General features: G+C 43.1%; 1 protein-coding gene across 5 annotated transcripts in view; it reads left to right on the top strand.

Annotated features, from left to right (window-relative positions):
• LOC140730474 (neurexin-1) overlaps positions 1-17,638 on the top strand; it is a 1,634,325-nt gene that overhangs the window by 22,332 nt on the left and 1,594,355 nt on the right. For 4 of the 5 annotated variants that reach the window (XM_073050928.1, XM_073050924.1, XM_073050929.1 and 1 more), the window contains exon 2: positions 16,209-16,300. The gene's annotated coding sequence lies outside the window, so the exon portion shown is untranslated. Of the gene's footprint in view, positions 1-15,580; positions 15,676-16,208; positions 16,301-17,638 lie in introns of those variants that run through there. The other variant, XM_073050925.1, reaches the window with a different exon arrangement.

Here is a 17,638-nt window from a genome sequence, read left to right as displayed (position 1 = left end):
AGGGGCGGACACCGGGCACCATTACGGCGGCCGTACGAGGGGCTGTTCAAGGTGATCAACAACAACGGGTCCACGTACGTTCTGGACATTGGGGGGGAAAGAGGTTTTCACGGTGGACCGACTTAAACCAGCCCATGTGGACTTGGCGCAGCCAGTCGAGGTTCAGGCACCGCGGCGCAGAGGCAGACCTCCCAAACAGAGGCTGATCCAGACTGTGGACATTGGGGGGTGTATCGCCGGTTCTGGGAGGGAGTTATGTGGCGACCCACTTTCTGTGCAGGCGAACCAGCTCACAAATAGCCAGCGTGTGGGGAGAGACTTTGGTAATGCACCTCTGACGTCATTTCCGCCGGGAGAGGGCGGGTGCTAGGGATTAAATGCCAGCGCCACGAAGTTTGAATAAACTAGTCTCGTGTCGTCTCTAGCTCTGTATGTAGTACATCGCTACAGTACTGAGTAATTTTTGTCATCATCCTGTCTTCCCAGAGGCTTGATCTCTCTGTCAGAGATATAATTGTTAAAATATAAATGACAGGATAAGGATGGGTGGAGTGTATAGATGTAACTGTTCTTTGTGTGTGTATGGCTGGATAAGTTTACCTGTAAAGTAAGCAGTGAATTTAATGGCCTGCTGCTCACCCAAATGTGTTTTTAACTCATGAAATACATTCTAACATATCTTCCTTGTGTCGCAATTCTCATTCCTGGAAGAGACGGTCTCCAAACTTCTCTATTGTCCCCTATGGCACACAGGCTACTTTCCTGGTATATCTCTCATGTGGATAACAATATCTGTCTCTGTGTACTTGGGAGCTATCTTCACCACGGCAGCCATAATATGTGTTGCTGCATTTGACTTCCAAGTGGATATGCCTTCTAAGTATTGACTAACTTTTCTGATTGCTGCAAGAAAAGGTTGGTAGCTGTGGTGACCTTTGCATAAATCTTTAATTTCTACTTGGTTGTTATACATCTTAACATGCTTACGTTCTCATTTTTTTACTATTTTTTCTCTTAAGGCAATCCATTTTGGTGGTAGTATTATATATGACTATAATAGTGTACCTAAAAATGTGCAAATCAATTTCCAGGCACTCCGTACCCCCACCCCACCCCACCTCTTCACTTAGTTGCTGCAGTTGTAGCAAACCACAAAATGATGGATTCTCTAGTCTGTGCATATACTGTAACTGAAAAGGCTGGACCCTCATAGTGCATTATAAGTCATCAAAAACTGAAGATGAGATTGAAATAGGAATCTTCAAACTCTTCATTGCTATATTTCCCAGTGGTGCATTGTGATATCATTTTAGAATCTGCCAATCTGTCCAGCTTAACTGGGGGGTGGGGGGGGGGGGGAGAGGGGAAATGTCTGGATGGAAATATTTGATAAAGTTAGTCCTGCAATATATTGTAGACATCTTGATGGATCTTTATGATAGTGAATTAGAAAAGAGAAATGATGCATTTGAAATTCACTAATTTAGATCCATACTATTCTTTATGTACATCGAGGACAGGACTAATGTGTCTATTGAGCAGCAAATCATTCAACAAGTTGCAGACTTCAAAGAATTTAGAGATTTTGTGGCACAAGTAGCGGCAGTGTCTTGGGTACACACGAGGGCTAAACGTTATTGACAGCAGTATAATGCAGGGTGCTATGGAAGGAAAAGGATGGAAGCTGGTGAGGGTGCCTGTGGATGCAGTGTCCAGGGATTGACCAAACTTGAAAAGAGTCAAATAAAGAAAATGCATATGCTAAAGGTAGGATTACTATTCATTGTGCATGTCATGAGAAGAGGGTTGTTAGAAAACTAACCACATAGCTGGAACAGGATAAAAACAGGGAGGTATAATGTATACTTAAATGTAAGCCTACTGTACTGGCTGAAGAATAAATATAGTCCAGTAAGAAAAGAGGAGTTCTGGCACAGATTTAACAGGATAGAAATATTATCAACAAATCAATGAACATGGAAGAACAAAATATTAAAATGTAAGAGGAATATACCACAAATTAGTCCCAGGAAAGGTGATGGATCAGAGTTCCACTTAAAAGCTCAAATAAATATAAGCAGCCAATAAATTTAGAAATGGCTGTTGTAAAATAAAAACAAATACACAGAATGTTGAGGGGAAAGTAAAAAGAAAATTAGAATGTTAAATAAAAATGTTAAGAGTTAGATGATTTTAAATAACATTAAAAAAAAAGGCAGCATTCTGAGCAGGGGCCGATCAACATTCGGGAAAGTTACAACGGCAAAGTCACTGACTGGCACTGAGTATGCCTCTGACTCAGAAGGGAAGTGTGGAGAAGAGACACACTGGTGATAGGGGATTTGTAAGGGGAACAGAAAGGAGGTTCTGTGGAGAACAATGAGATTCCCGGATGGTAAGTTGCCTCTTGGGTGCCAGGGTCTGGACATCTCTGATTGAGTCCTCAGCATTCTTCATTGGGAGAGTGGACAACCAGAGACTGTGGTCCATGTAGGTACTGATGACATTGGTAGGAAGAATGACCGGGTTCTGCAAAGTGAATTCAAGGAATTGGGTGCTAAGTTAAAGAATAGGACCTCCAGGGTTGTGATCTTAGGATTGCCACTTGTTCCACATGCTAGTGAGGCCAGAACTAGGAAGATTATACAGTTTAATACGTGGCTGAGGAGTTGGTGCAGGAGAGAGGACATAAGAATTTTGGATCATTGGGCTCTCTTTCAGGAAAGGGGTAACTGCACTGATGAGATAGTTTGCACCTGAACTTGAAGGGGACAAAAATTTGCTAGTGCTGCACAGGTGGGGGTGGGGGGATTAAACTAGAGTTGCAGGGGGATGAGAGCCAGGGCACCAGAACAGTTAGTGGAGAGGTTGTGGAGACATGTTGTTAAGACCTCAGACAAAGTCAGGAATTAAAAGGAATTAAAAGGAATTAAAAGCATGGTGCGACTACTGTCCTGATCTGTGGATATTTCAATGAAGGATGTATTGTAGGAAAGGCAGATGAGCTCAGAGCATGGATAAACACCTCAAATTGTATATTATAACCATCAATGAGACTTAGTTGCAATATTGACTGTTCAATTTTCCAGGGTTCTGTTGTCTTAGATGCGGCAGAGCGGGAAGGGTAAAAGAGTGGTGTTACACGACAAGAAAAATGTCACAGCAGTGATCAGTCAAGATAGACTGGAGAACTCTAGTGGGGCCTTCTAGTGGAACTGAGTAAAATGAAATCTATAACCATGCTACATTACTGACTACCCTACAGTCTGGGATTTAGAGGAACAAATTTGTGGAGAGATCGCAGACTGTTGCAAGAAGCATTGTTGTTGTTCGTCCTTCGGAGTTGAAGATGACCACGACTTCTGTCAGGTGGAGGGTTTGTGACTGTGGATCCGGAGGTGACTGGTGAGGCCAATCCGGGCCCTGAAAGCTCGCCCACATGTGGGACACATGAGGGTAGGTACTGCAGTGGAAGTGGAGGTAGTTCGAGCCTTGCGCGCGGCGCGTTTCCTCAGCCTCTGCAGTGCGTCTGATTTCTGCTGCATACACTCCTGCTCCACCAGGTTGGGCGGTCCAGAGCAAGCGATTCCCGGCTACTGGGATTGATGTTGAGGTCTTTGAGGGACACTTTGAGGCAGTCTTTGAAACGTTTCTTCTGCCCTCCAACTCAGCACTTGCCCTGGCTCAGCTCTCCATACAGCAGCTGTTTTGGTAGTCGACTGTCAGACATCCTGACGACATGGCCAGCCCATCTGGCTTGGGCTTTCTGTAGGAGGGTGTAGATGCTGTGGGTGTTAGCCCACTCCAGGACCTCCGTGTCTGGGACTTTGTCCTGCCATCGTACATGGAGAAGTCTGTGGAGGCAGCTCAAGTTGAAGTGGTTGAGCTGTTTAGTGTGTCTGCTGTAGACAGTCCAGGTCTCGCTGGCATAGAGGAGGGTGGTGAGAACCACTGCTCGGTAGATCTTCAGCTTGGTGGTAAGGCTGAGTCCTCTCTGCTCCCATACATTCTCACGGAGTCTCCCAAAGGCGGCACTGGCTTTGGCAATTCTGTTGCTGATCTCTGCATCTATGTTCACCGCTCGTGATAGAGTACTGCCCAGATAAGTAAAGCTGTCGACTGCCAGTAGCTTCTGCCCCTTTACTGTGATGTGTGGTTCCTGGTAGGGCTTTCCGGGTGCAGGCTGGTACATAACTTTGGTCTAGTTGGTGCTGATTGTAAGTCCGAAGTTGTCATAGGCTCGTGAGAGGCAGTCCATTTCTTGCTGCATCTTCAGCTCTGTACTGACATTGAGGGCACAATCATCAGCGAATAAGAGGTCTCTGACGACGGTCTCCTTTAACTTTGTAACAGCCTGTAGACGCCGGAGGTTGAATAGCCCACCGCCAGTCCTGTACCTGACGTGTATACCATCCTGACAATCGCAGAAGGCATCATTCAGCATAGCAGAGAAGACCATGTTAAAGAGTGTAGGGGCGAGAACGCATCCTTGCTTCACACCGTTCGTCACAGGGAAGGCTTCTGACTTGTCACCATCATCCAAAACTTTCACCATCGTGCCATCGTGGAACTGCTGAACAATCGTGATGAACCTGCTAGGGCAGCCAAACTTCTCCATTATCTTCCATAAGCCATCTCTGCTGATCGTATCAAATGCCTTGGTCAGATCGACGAAGGTCAGAAAGAGGTCGCTGTGTTGCTCTTGACATTTTTCCTGGAGTTGGCGTGCAGCAAATATGTCGACAGTTCCACGCCCTGCACAGAAGCCACATTGGCTTTCTGGGAGGAGACCTTGCTCAAGGTGTTGGAGAAGGCGATTAAGCAGGACGCGAGCCAAGATCTTCCCAGTTATGGACAGGAGGGAGATGCCTCGGTGATTGTCACAAGACTGGCGGTTGCCTTTCCTCTTGTAGATGTGGACTATATTGGCATCTTTCAACTGTTGTGGGACCTTTCCTTCGTTCCACGTAGACTGGAAGAGCTCAGTCAGCTTCTGCATCATGAATGGGCCTCCTGCTTTGTAGACCTCAGCAGGGATTGCATCTGATCCTGGGGCTTTGCTACAAGAAAGTTGCCTGATGGCTTTTCTGACTTCTTCTGTGGGGAGGTTGTCAAGGTCCAGGTTGATCTCCACCTGAGGTAGGCGAGCAATGGCCTGATCATTGATTTTGGCAGGGTGGTTGAGGACCTGGTTGATGTGTTCAGCCCATCTCTCCAAAATCTGTTTTTTCTCTGTCAGCAGCCGAGTCCCATCTGCACTGAGGAGGGGGGAGGAGCCAGAGGACTGAGGTCCATACATAGCCTTCAAACCATCGTCGAAACGCTTGGTGTCGTGACTGTCTGCGTAGCCCTGGATCTCATCGGCCTTATTGCTGAACCAGACATCCTGCATCTCACGGAGTTTCTTCTGAACTTTCCATTTTGCACTAGCAAAGACATCTATCTTTGCTTGTGATGTGGGATCGTTCTGGTGCGCTCTGAACAGTTGGTGTTTCTCTGACAACAGTGCCTGTACCTCCTCGTTGTTCTCATCGAATCAGTCTTGATGTCTACGGATTGCTGGTCCGAGGTGTTCGAGAGCGGTAGAGTAGACTGCATCTCTGAAAGCCGTCCAATGCTCTTCAATGCTGGTGTGGTCATCCTGGGGTGTGTCAAGCAGCCTGCTATCTAGGTCTTCACGAAATTCTTCTGCAACTACGCTGCTCTTCAGCTTGGAGACATTGAGCCTCTTTGCAGTCTTCTGACCTTGGAGTCTTCTCACAGGCAGGATGTGAAGTTTAAAATTGGACACTATGAATCGATGATCCGTCCAGCGGTTGGCACCACATATGGCCTTTGTCACTCTCACGTCTTGCCAGTCCCTCTTTCTGGTGATGGCATAGTCAATCAGATGCCAGTGCCTGGAGCGTGGATGCATCCAAGCTGTCTTGTTACGGGTAGGGAGGCGGAATGGGGTGTTGGTGATGACAAGGTCATGCGTAGCACAGGTCTTGAGGAGCAGCAGGCCATTGCTGTTACACTTGCCAATACCATGTCTTTCAAGAATCCCTTCCCAGGTCTGGTAATCTGTCCCCACTCTGGCGTTAAAGTCCCCGAGGACAATAAGCTTCCCTGACTGTGTGACTGCTGCTATGAGGGCATCAAGTTCTCATAGAACTTATCTTTGATGTCATCTGGGTTGGTCATTGTTGGGGCATATGCACTGATCAGCGTTGCTCTCCTCTTTTTGCCAAGTGGGAGCCGAAGTGTCATCAGGCGATCGTTGATGCCCTCTGGAAGCTTGGCAAGTTTACGGGATTGGATGGGATCGGAAGGCAAATCCAACGCCAGCCTCTCGTCGTTCAGTGCTGCTGCAACCGCTCCAGAAGAAGGTGTACCCACCACCACATTCTGTAAGCTGGCCCTTGTCTGCTAGGGGTGTTTCGCTGAGTGCTGCAATGTCCACATTATAGCGGGCTAGTTCTTTCACGACCAGTGCTGTTCTTCTTTCTGGTCTGACAGCCTTGCTGATGTCAAGCAGAGTTCGCACGTTCCATGTGCTAAGATTGAGCACCTTCACTTTTGTCTTCTTTGTAGTTCGACCGCTGAGTGGGATCCCCACCAGCCGCGGTGTGCTGGCCAGGGTAAGATGAAGCAGGCTATGTTTGAAGCACCTTTTCTAGCCCCTTCCTCCATGGAGGTGAGCAGAGCGATCCTAAAGAGGACTGTTCAGACACCAGGGGGCTGCCGAGCTCCACTGCTGCTTCATTCCAGCGGAGAACGACCTTGGGCCACCTGTGTGCAGGTTTGTGACTACAGCTTCCAGTGTATCCACACCTGCTGCTTCGCCACTCGCCCATCGCCACAGGACTTGAAGTTCTTTAGCGGAATGGGTTTAGAGTCGTGACTTGCGCTTGACTTGGATTAAAGTGAGGGAGAGTTGCGCAAATCGTCAGCCTCACTCTCAAATTCCCGACCTATCTGTATCCAGTTGCAAGACGGAGTCGAGACGGCTGGAGATAAGTCAGGATGCAGTGGATGGCCAGTAGTGTCCTACGTGTCTCACTGTGCCCTGATTGCGCTCCACAACGCTTTGCTGGGTCTGCCTTTCTACTCGTTGAACCGCCAAATGGTGGTCTCCTCCACGTAGTCCACCGAATTCAGTCTTCGCATGCGTAGGTAGACAAATTTGTGGAGAGTTCGCAGACTGTTGCAAGAAGTATAAGGTTGTTATATTAAGCAAACACGAGGAATCTGCAGATGCTGGAAACTCAAGCAACTCACACAAAACACACATAGTCCTGACGAAGGGTCTCGGCCCGCTACGTCAACAGCACTTCTCCCTATAGATGCTGCCTGGCCTGCCAACCTACATTTTGTGTGTGTAGGTTGTTATATTAAGTGATTTTAACTTTCCTCCTATTGACCGGAACTCCCCGCCATGACCTGGATCAACACAACGATGTCATGTGGAGGCTTCTCTCCTTCAAGGATGCCATTAGGCGATGCCAGCTCAGGGCCACCCACCCATGTTGGAACTGCCGTGGATGAGATTCCAGACAAAGATTAATCCAACCCCGGCTCCCGAGTGGACACCCTCGATGTGGTCCAAACATGCCCTCTCACCAAGGTCCAAGATAGCTTTGCCATGGTCCGTTGATGCAACCATGAGCTGCAGGAGTGAGTGGCTTGACAAAAACCAAAAGTGTGAAGAGAAATATACCAGCCATTCAAAACAACAACAACAACTGGGACTCCCATACTGTAAACGGATGAAGTTTATCAAATGTGTTTAGGAAAGTTTTTTTTAATCAGTGCAAAACTCCCAACAAGCGAGTGTATGATACTTGATCTGCTATTAGTGAGTGAGACAGGGCAGTTTACAGAAGTTTATGTAGGGGAACACTTTGTATCCATGATCACAATGCCATTAGTTTCAAAGTAAATATGCAAAAATATGGGTCTGGTCTGTGGATTTGGATTCAAAATTGAAGAAAGACCAATTTTAATGGAATCAGAAAGCATCTGTCAAGAGTGGATTGTGATGGACTGTTTTCTGGTGAAGGTGTAGTAGGTAAGCGGAAGGCCTTCAGAAGTTAAATTTTGAGAGTACAAAACATGCATGTGCCTGTCAGAATAAAAGGTAAAGTTAACAGTTGTAAGTACCTTGGTTTTCAAGAGATGTTGAGGCCCTGGTTATGGAAAAAATAGGTGGTTCATAGCACGTATAGGCTGGTGGGAACAATTGAGCTTATGTAGTATATGAAATGAAAGAGAACACCTGGAAAAAGAATCAGAAAGGCGAAAAGAAGGGATGAGGTTGCCTTAGCAGTCAAGGTGGAAGAGAATCTGAAGGCACTGTGGAGATGTGTTAAGATCAAAAAGATTGCAAGGGTTAAAATTTTTCCTCTGGAAGATCAGAGTGGTAATCCATGTGTGGAGCCGATTGGGATGTTCTTAAATGCACTTGTATTTACTTAGGAGACAGACAGTTTATAGAGGTAAGGCATAGTAGCATCAACTTCATGGACTCTATACAGATTTACAGAGAAGGAGGTGTTTGCTGGTTAGGCAAATTAGGGTGGATAAATCTCCAGGGCCTGACAAAATTTTCCATCAGACCCTGCAGATGGCAAGTACAGAAAATGTCAGAGCCTTACCAGAGATATTTAAATCAAGCAACACACACAAAGTGCTGGTGGAATGCAGCAGGCCAGGCAGCATCTATAGGAAGAAGCACTGTTGACGTTTTGGGCTGAGACTCTTCGTCTGTGCTTCTTCCTATAGATGTTGCCTGGCCTGCTGCATTCCACCAGCATTTTGTGTGTGTTGCTTGAATTTCCAGCATCTGCAGATTTCCCTGTGTTTGCATATTTAAATCAATGCTGTTTATCAGTTGTGGGAAAGTTATTGGAAGCTATTCTAAGGGACCAGAAATATGAGAGAGAGGTTGGTCAAGAAAGCTCAGTCCCTTTGCATTCATGATGAGGTGGCGAAATGGATTAGACGTTGGCTTTGTGGGAGAATCAGAGAGGTAGTAGGCGGCTGTCTCTCTGACTGGAGGCCTGTGACTAATGGAGTGCACTGGAATCGGTGCTGGGTCTGGTGTTGTTGGTCGTCTACAGGTGCCCCCCCCTTTACAAATGTTCGCTTTATGCCACTTCGCTTTTACAAAGACCTACATTAGTAACCTGTTTTTGCATTACAAAGAGGATTTTCGCTTGAATGAAAATTTTTCCCATATAAATTAATGGTTCTTCGCTATACACCGTTTTGGCTTAAGAAAGGTTTCATAGGAATGCTCTACCTTTGTAAAGGGGGGGGGGGGGGGAACTCCTGTATATCAATTACATGGATGATAATGTGGTAAATTGAATCAGCAAATTTGCAGATGTCACCATGATTGGGGGTATTGTGGACAGTAAGGAAGATTATCATAGCTTGCAACAAGATCTGGACCAGTTGGAACAAAGGGCTGAAAAATGGCAGATGGAATTCAATGCCTACAAGTATGAGTTGTTATGCTGTGGTAGGACGAACCAGGGTAGGTTTTACATAGTGAACAGTAGGGCACTGAGGAGTGTGATAGATCAAAGTGATCTGGGAATACAGGTCCATAATTCATTGAAAGTGGCATCACAGCTTGATAGGATCATAAAGAAAGCTTTTGGAATATTGGCCTTCATAAAGCACAGTATTGAGTACAGGAGGTATGATGTTATGATGCAGTTGTATAAAAGATTGGAGAGACTTAGTTTGGAGTATTGCATGCAGTTTTGGTCACCTACTTACAGGAAAGTATGTAAATAAGATTAAAAGAGTACAGAGAAAATTTACAAGGATGTTGCTGGGTCTGGAAGACCTGAGTTTAGAGGGAAGATTGGATCAGTTAGAATTTTATTCCTTGCAGCGTAGAAGATTGAGAGGAGATTTGATAGAGGTGTGCAAAGTTATGAGGGGTATAGATGGGGTAAATGCAAGCTGGCTTTCTGTACTGAAGTTGGGTGGAACTACTACTAGAGGTCATGGTTATGGGTGAAAGGTGAGAATTATGAGGCAAAACCTCTTCACTCAGGGTCGTGAGAGCATGGAAAGTGCTACCAGTGCAAGTGGCACATGCAAGTTTCATTTTAATATTTGAGGATTTTTGGGTAGGTACATGGATAGCAGGGATATGGAGGGCTATGGTCCTGGTGCAGGTCGATGAAATTAGGCAGTTTAAATGGATAGGTACTGACTTGTTGGCTGGTTCTGTGCTGTACTTTTCATTGACTCTAACTTGAATTGTCACGGTTTTTTTAAGCACATAAATAGAAAATAATTCAATTATTGTGGGAACATTCAAACAAAGGAGGAAATCAAATTATGGAGATAAAGGCATATTCGATATATTAATTCCTACACATAAACTTGATGGTGAAAGCATATCTGTTGGTCTGTTAGAGGAAGATACAAATTGTTAGAAACAGCTGCAGAAAAGGAATTTGTTCTGAAAGCAATTAATGGACTTTATGCTGAAAAGTAATTAGGTTCATGGGATTGCATCCCACGATGTTGGAAAAAATGACAGTAATGGTAGAATTGCACAATATTTTTTATCTTTAGAACTGTGGGTCATTGAACTTGAGTGTATCGAACATGCCTTAAGAAAGGAATACAAACAGAATAACTTTAGACATTTTGTTTATAGTTAGTTGTGACAAATAAATAACATTAATTGAAGATCAAATTAGGAAATGTTGAAAATGCATAGGTACCTGACATTAGTAGTAAAGATGAGTTTTGACTGAGAAGTTTAATATTGTATACCAATTGTATAGATGAATGGTTGACCGATTGGCTAGCTGAAGGGAAGTGAATAAATATAAATGCTTGTTAACCATGTTCTGAATATTAATAAAATGTTTCAAAGGGGGAAAATGGGATTTTTGGAATTAATGGAAAAGAGCAATTCTGTTGATATGTTATTTGATATAAAAACTCAAGGAGGGGTAAATGTTGCAGCTCATTTTGGAGAAGGTTTGAGTTAGTACTGGGCCGTGTTTTGCTCTTGGCACAATATATTTACTTAGGTAAATTATGGAAACAATTTCCGGTCAGGATGACACCTGTGTTATCCTCTTTTGGTTGACATTTGGATAGATCATAAAACAATATATTTTACTATTTTTATATATTCTATGTTTATTTTCATCTTGAACATGACTTAGTTGGAGCCTGTGATTTGCAGTTTAGAGCTTTTTGGATTTCCAGTGCTCTGCAGTCTCTTGAGAGGATTCTGGCAGGATAAGGCAGCATGCATGAACTTCATGGTGAGGAGGCTGGGAGCTGATGTTGGACTCCATTACACCAATTAAAACTTACATTGTTCACAGATTAAAGTGATGAGGGAGTTTGAAACAATGAGGGGTATGTGGAAGGTTACAATCCGCTGCCTGCTTTTTGATTGCTGGTGGGATCGCTCTGCTACGGAGAGAGGAGACTGCCTTTTTTATCTCTGGTGGGATCGCTCTGCTACAGAGAGGGGCAACTGTCTTTTGATCTCTGGTGGGATTGCTCTGCTACAAAGAAGGAGACTGCCTTTTTTATCTCTGGTGGGATCGCTCTGCTACAGAGAGGGGCAACTGTCTTTTGATCTCTGGTGGGATTGCTCTGCTACAAAGAGGGAGACTGCCTTTTGATCTCTGGTGGGATCGCTCTGCTACAAAGAGGGAGACTGCCTTTTGATCTCTGGTGGGATCGCTCTGCTACAGAGAGGGGCAACTGTCTTTTGATCTCTGGTGGGATTGCTCTGCTACAAAGAAGGAGACTGCCTTTTTTATCTCTGGTGGGATCGCTCTGCTACAGAGAGGGAGACTGCCTTTTGATCTCTGGTGGGATCGCTCTGCTACAAAGAGGGAGACTGCCTTTTGATCTCTGGTGGGATCGCTCTGCTACAGAGAGGGAAAGACTTACTGCTGTGCCCAGAGAATGTTACACAGGTTTTCTGCACTTTGGATATGGACTTGGACTATAGACTTTTTCCCCCCAGATTTGTGTTTTTTTTATATTCAGTATTTTTCACCCAATCTTTCTTGTTTTTTTTGTGTGGGGGGAAGGACTTTTGGGGTCAATGTGCCTGCTCAGTTTTCATTTCTTTTTTTGTGTAGGGAGGAGATTTTTGGGGGTTTATGATAGTGCTGCTGTCTTTTCTTGGTTTCCTGGCTACCCGGAGAAGAATAATTTCAGAGTTGTATACTTTGATAATAAACGAGCCTTCGAACTGTGATTTAAAATGCTTTTCTTGTTGAAGTATCAAGAATAATTTGGATTATTTTACAATTGATTGAAGTGAGAAATTGTAGGTATTTTGATATGGACTAGTGGCAAAGGCTGTGTCTTTTATATTAAAATTGGGTACATTTTGTTATGCCAAACAAATCTGAAAAAATATATACCATTGTGCTGAAGAGTCCTTCGCCTGAAATGTTGTCTGTTTCTCTCCATGTGATTGCTGCTTGACATGTTGAGTGCTTCCTGTATTTTCTGTGAAGTTAGGGAATGGAATTATTTTGGGTTTGTTATATCAAGAGCTGGCACAAATGAGATTCTTACCTTCTGTCACCCTCTTTGTGAAGAAATTCTGACTTTGTTTTCACAAGTTGTCAGAATGAGTAAACAATGAAATATTTGTCCCTGAATTTTATTGTAACAAAATAATAAAAGTTTAGGAAAAACACAATTCAATTGTGTAATTCAGCATCACAATACTTCTAATTTTTGGGCTCTGTATCTAACAATAGGCTTTCCATGTTAATGCACTTACAACAATAAGTTGTTTTTATTCCTGCTTTACATATTTGTCTGTCATTTTGGTTTCTTGTTGTCTCCTTCCTTCCGTCCTTCCTTCAATTAATTTTTTTTTGCTTTTATTCTACTTAGTTTTTATCTTACCTTTTTCTTTCCACCTTTCCAGTTACCCCTAGGTTTTTTTTCACTTGTCTACTTCCCCTTCATTTCTGTCTTGCCCTGTATTTCGTCATTCAATCTCTACTCCTATTTCTCTGGTGGTAATATTTCTGCTGATGTTAGAAGGTATGCATCGGGATGCTCTTTATCAACTATGGCTCAGCAATCAATGTAATGCAAAGCTAATCAGTAAGCTCCAACAAGACCTTGTCTTCAATAACTCCTTGTGTAATTGGATCCTGGATTTCCTCACTTATAGACCTGGTCAGTTCGGATGAACAACATCATCTCCTCCGTGATCTCTGTCAGCACCGGTGCACCGCAAGGCTATGTGCTTAGCCCCCTGCTCTACTCGCTTTAAACCTCTGATTGTGGGGCTGGGCACAGCTCCAATGTCCATATATAACCATATAACAATTACAGCACGGAAACAGGCCATCTCGGCCCTTCTAGTCCGTGCCGACGCTTACACTCACCTAGTCCCAGTGACCTGCACTCAGCCCGTAACCCTCCATTCCTTTCCTATCCAATTTTACTTTAAATGACAATACCAAACCTGCTTCTACCACTTCTACTGGAAGCTCATTCCACACAGCTACCACTCTCTGAGTAAAGAAATTCCCCCTCGTGCTACCCTTAAACTTTTGCCCTCTAACTCTCAAATCATGTCCTCTTGTTTGAATCTCCCCTACTCTCAATGGAAAAAGCCTATCCATGTCAACTCGATCTATCCCCCTCGTTATTTTAAATACTTCTATCAAGTCCCCCCTCAACCTTCTACACTCCGAAGAATAAAGACCTAACTTGTTCAGCCTTTCCCTGTAACTTAGGTGCTGAAACCCAGGTAACATTCTGGTAAATCTTCTCTGTACTCTCTCTATTTTGTTGATATTTTTCCTATAATTCGGTAACCAGAACTGTACACAATACTCCAAATTTGGCCTTACCAATGCCTTGTACAATTTTAGCATTACATCCCAACTCCTATATTCAATGCTCTGATTTATAAAGGCCAGCGTACCAAAAGCTTTCTTCACCACCCTATCCACATGAGATTGCACCTTCAGGGAACTATGCACCATTATTCCTAGATTACTCTGTTCTACTGCATTCTTCAATGCCCTACCATTTACCATGTATGTCCTATTTGGATTATTCCTACCAAAATGTAGCACCTCACACTTATCAGCATTAAACTCCATCTGCCATCACTCAGCCCACTCTTCTAACTGGCCTAAATTTCTCTGCAAACTTTGAAAACCTACTTCATTATCCACAACACCACCTACCTTAGTATCATCTGCATACTTAGTAATCCAATTTACCACCCCATCATCCAGATAATTAATTAAAGTATTCAAGTTTGATGATGACACCACTGTTGTGGGCCGAATTGGAGGTGGTGATGAGTCAGCGTACAGGAGGGCAATTGAAAGTTTGGCTGGGTGCTGTCATGGCAACAGCCTTTTACTTGTTGTCAGCAAAACCAAGGAACTGACATCTGACAAGAGGGAAACCAGAGGTCTATGAGCTAGTCCTCATTGGAGAATCAGAAGTGGAGAGAATTAGCAACTTTAAATTCCTGGATGTGCTGGATGTCAGAGGATCTGTCCTAGACCCAGCACGTAAATGCAATTGCGAGGGGGGAGGGGAAAACGCGAGTGGGTATCTATGGGATATATCTTGCGATCTGTGGAGATTCTGCATGACGTCTAGGGCTTTGAAAAGCTTCTGTGGATGTGTGGTGGGGGGGGGGGGGGTAGTTGACAAGCTGCATCATAGCCTTGTGTGGAGGTGCCTGTGCATTTGAATGGGGGATCCTGCAGGTGGAGGTGGATTCTGCCCGGTACATCGTGGGTAAATCCCTCCCAACTATTGAGCATACCTATAAGAAGCGCTTTCATGGGAGGGAGATGTCCATCATCAGGGATCGCCACCACCCAGTCCATGCTCTTTCCTCACTGCTGCCATCAGGGGAATGGTACAAGAGCCTTAAGACACGCAACGCCAGGTTCAAGAATAGTTGCTACCCCTCAAACATCAGACTCTTGAGCAAAAGGGGCTAACTGCACTCACTTGCATATCCATTGACTTGTTCCCACAACCAATGATCTCACTTTAAGGATTCTTCTCATGTTATTTATTACTATTTATTTACATTTGCACTTGGACAGTTTCTTCTGCATTTTGGTTGATCTTTCATAGATCCTGTTATGGTTACTATTCTGTAGATTTGCTGAGTTTGCCCGCAGGAAAATGAATCTTAGGGTTGTATATGGTGACATATATTTTGACAATTTTATATCATGCCCTGGTTAAAATTTCTACTGCTATGTTGCAGGTATATTATTTTAGTAGTTTCTGTAAAAGCATGTTTCTGTAGATGTGCAGATAGACAGTTTTGGTTTTGGCTAAGACAGGAAGCCCCACTGTTCAACTTAGGAATGTTCTGTCAGCCAATCAGGATGGTGGGATCTGGAGAAAACGCTAGAGAGAGCGGGGCAGAGAGAGATTTATGATGAACAGTAGTCTGGTTCATGGTTTTTTGGGCAGGAGCTGCAGAGCGTGATGGGAAAGAAGATGCCGCAGAATGCTGTGGGAAGGAGAGATCTCGTTGCGAGAAGTACTTCATGCAAATGAATGGCTTCAAGCGGGAGGGCCAATACTCCTGAGAGAGAGCCAGTTTGTTTGAGATGGATGTCAAGGGAAGTTCAGATTGTGGCTGGTGCTATCATGCATACTGACACTGTAAGTAATAGTTATACCTGGCTTTGGAAGATATAAGCTCCAATGGTAATCAGCACATTTAGACTGGTTTAACGTTAATGGGCATTTTTTTTTCCTTTTTCTCCTAATAACCAGTTGATAAAGCAGAAATTAGTAAATATATTATAATTTTTTTATGCCATACAAGATCTGTTATTTCTTGCTGTCAGGTAATTGGGTATGAGCAGTATTTATACAGCATTCGCTCAATCAAGTATCTGTTAATTGGAATATCTCAACTTGCCTGTTTGGCTGAACTCCAAATCATACTGACCCTAAATGTATATCATTTGTGAAAGTGGGCATTCTGCTAACAGCTTATGTGACTTAGTAGTGAGAAGCAGCTATCAAGCCAAGTTTGCATATCAGCCCAGTGAGGGGATTATATTTTCTTTGAACTTTTTTTTAATCCTCTATTGTCCTTTCTCTTGTGATACTGTTTTCTTTCCACTATTCTCTCTCTTGTTGCCTTTTTTTTTTGCAACTCACCTGTTTTCTTTTACTTTTGTTCATAGGCTTGTCTACCCAGTGAACATGCAAATGGAGAAGTTGCCGTGCAGGCTCATTGCTGGGTCTGGGAGGTGAAGTTGAGTGGATGAGCGAGCAGGTGAGTAGTGGCAATTGAGTAGAAGAGCTGGTGGGATGACTGTGTTGTCCAATTTTTGAGAAATGGGTAATTTTATAGTGATATTGAAATTACCCTGCAGAACCCTGAAGCTATCTTCCAATGTCTTTATAGAGAAACCTATGCAAAGAAACTTGTGATTGTAGGCAATATCCTGGTCCATCATCAGCAATGAAGACGATAAATAAATTGTAGGGTTGAATCTGACTATTCCTGAAGTAGCGATATAAGATTTTTCTGGGATGTTTGAATAAGTTTATGTAAACAAAACTTTGGCTGTGATAGGCTTTTTTTTTGCAGGAAAAAATTGTGTCTTTAATTATGGATTTTTATAATGCATTGTGCTGCTCATCAAAAACCAAAACAAAACCAGAAATGATAGTCATAGAATAATATAGCATGAAAACGCTGATGATATTTTACTTTTTATCTCTAACACTGAAACTTCTTTACCTTTGGTTCTTTCTTTAATTTCCCAGTTTAGTTTTTCAGGATTTAAGCTGAACCTACATAAAAGTGAGCTATTTCCTTTAAATGACTTAATGTCATCAAATGCCAAATTTCCGTTCCAAGTTGTTACAAGTCAATTTACATATCTAGGTGTAACAATTACTAAAAACTTCAAGAATTTATTTAAAGAAAACTTAAACCCCTTATTGAATTATGTGAAAAAGACGCTTTCTAAATGGTCCCCTCTTTCTTTATCCCTAATTGGCCGAATTAATTCGATTAAAATGAAGATTCTTCCTAAATTTTTATATCTATTTCAGGCCTTACCTATTTTGATTCCTAAGACCTACTTTGATTCTTTAGATTCAATTTTAACATCTTATATTTGGAATAATAAACAAGCTCATTTATGTAAAGTTTACCTACAAAGAAATAAAGAGATGGGTGGACTAGCCCTACCCAATTTTAGGTTTTACTATTGGGCTGCCAATATAAGGAATAGTACTTTCTGGTCCTATTATATTTATCGTAAAGATTGCCCATCATGGGTCTCCTTAGAAGTTAATTCTGTAAAAAATTCCTCTATTGTCTCTCTTCTTGGATCATACTCTTCTTTTTCAGCGAATAAAATAACAGATAACATAATTGTTAAGCAAACTTTAAGGACTTGGGCTCAATTTAGGAAATTTTTTGGTTTAGCGAATTTTTCATTATCTCCCATTCTCCTTAATTATTTTTTTTTATCCCTTCCATGACTGACAAAGTCTTTAAGGATTGGGATGAACTAGGTATTAAGTGTTTTTGGGACCTGTTTATCTCAGGATCTCTTGCTTCATTTGACCAATTGTGAAATAAATTTGCACTCCCAAA

Source organism: Hemitrygon akajei, chromosome 7 (assembly GCF_048418815.1).
Source record: "Hemitrygon akajei chromosome 7, sHemAka1.3, whole genome shotgun sequence".
Taxonomy (NCBI): domain Eukaryota; kingdom Metazoa; phylum Chordata; class Chondrichthyes; order Myliobatiformes; family Dasyatidae; genus Hemitrygon; species Hemitrygon akajei.
The sequence above is the reverse complement of the archived record's forward strand: the minus strand, read 5'-3'. Positions and strand labels throughout refer to the sequence as shown.